Consider the following 1,945-nt stretch of genomic DNA (forward strand, 5'->3'; position numbering starts at 1 on the left):
AATTATGTCCTCCTGTCACAGATATTGACAGGTGATCTCAACGAATAATGTGGCGAGAGTTCATATAGGGCGTTTCACACGAATTTATCGGGAGACGGTTTCAGAGTCCTAAGATTTAGGAGGAAGAGTGACAGGGATTCCATCCTATGGAATCTTAAGGGTGACCAAGCGGGCGGGAGTAGAGGAATGATTGACAACCATAGTAGCTATAACAACACGGCCAACGAGAAAGCCGCGTTCGGCTCCGTGGCTCAACCCGTGAAGAGCAAATTCCCCCAGAGGGCGCTGCGGCGCAGACTAGCGTGCGATTCGTTTGCATCATATTAACATATGCAAATAGCGGTGGCCTAAAGTGGCCTGCTCGGTACAAAGCCAACCCCGCGCCCCCTATACCGTCATGAGCGCCCCTCCCCACGGAAACATCCTACCCGCTCCTCCCTACCGCCCCCCCAGCACCGTGCCCCCCCGCCCCCCACGGCAACCCCCCTCCGGCCCCACAGCACCGTGCCCCTAACGGCAGCCCCCCTCCGGCCCCACAGCACCATGCTCCCCACGGAAACCTCCTGCCCCCTCCTCCCTACCGCCCCCCCAGCACCGTGCCCCCCCGCTCCCCACGGCAACCCCCCTCCGGCCCCACAGCACCCTGCCCCTAACGGCAGCCCCCCTCCGGCCCCATACGGCAACCCCCCCCGCCCCCACAGCACCCTGCCCCTAACGGCAGCCCCCCTCCGGCCCCACAGCACCGTGCCCCCCCCGCCCCCCTAGCACCCTGCCCCTAACGGCAGCCCCCCTCCGGACCCACAGCACCGTGCCCCCCCCGCCCCCCTAGCACCCTGCCCCTAACGGCAGCCCCCCCCCGCCCCCACAGCACCCTGCCCCTAACGGCAGCCCCCCTCCGGCCCCACAGCACCGTGCTCCCCCCGCCCCCCTAGCACCCTGCCCCTAACGGCAGCCCCCCTCCGGACCCACAGCACCGTGCTCCCCACGGAAACCTTCTGCCCCCTCCTCCCTACCTGCCCCCCCAGCACCATGCCCCCCACGGCAACCCCCCCCGCCCCCACAGCACCGTGCCCCTAACGGCAGCCCCCCTCCCGCCCCACAGCACCGTGCTCCCCACGGAAACCTGCCCCCTCCTCCCTACCTGCCCCCCCAGCACCGTGCCCCCCGCCCCCCACGGCAACCCCCCCGCCCCCACAGCACCGTGCCCCTAACGGCAGCCCCCCTCCGGCCCCACAGCACCATGCTCCCCACGGAAACCTGCCCCCTCCTCCCTACCTGCCCCCCAGCACCATGCCCCCGCCCCCCACGGCAGTCCCCCACCCCCCACTGCACCCCCAGTACTGCCTCCCCACAGCAACTCCCCACTGCACCACCAACACCATGCCCCACCGCTGCCCACAGCAAGCCCCCGCACCCCCAGATCCGTGCCCCCCCCACTCCTCACGGAAACCTCCTGCCCCTCCTCTCTACTGCACACCCAGAACAGTGCCCCCCGCTCACCGCAGCACCCCCTCGGCAGTAATTCACCCCCCCCACAGCATCCCATCCTCTGCAATGCACCCCCATCCCCTACAGCACTCTGACCCCTGTTCCCCACAGTAACCCCAGGCCCCAGCCCCCTCCTTAGGGTTACCAGCTTTCCAGTGGCACAAAACCAAACACCCCTGCCCCACCCTTTCTCCAAGACTCCATCCCCCCTCTCTCCATCGCTTGCTCTCCCCCACCCTCACTCACTTTCTCCAGGCTGGGGCAGGGGGTTGGGTGTGGGAGGGGGTAGGGGCTCTGGGCTGGGTGGTGCAGGCTCCAGGGTGGGGCCAGATATGAGGGGTTCAGGGTGTGGGAGGGGGATCCAGGATGGGGCAGGCAATTGGGGTGGGGGGATGAGGGCTCTGGCTGTGAGTAGGGGCTCTGGGGTGGGACTGGAGATGAGGGGTTTGGGGTGCAG

This window comes from Lepidochelys olivacea (genome assembly GCF_965140295.1).
Source record: "Lepidochelys olivacea isolate rLepOli2 genome assembly, chromosome: 4".
Taxonomy (NCBI): domain Eukaryota; kingdom Metazoa; phylum Chordata; order Testudines; family Cheloniidae; genus Lepidochelys; species Lepidochelys olivacea.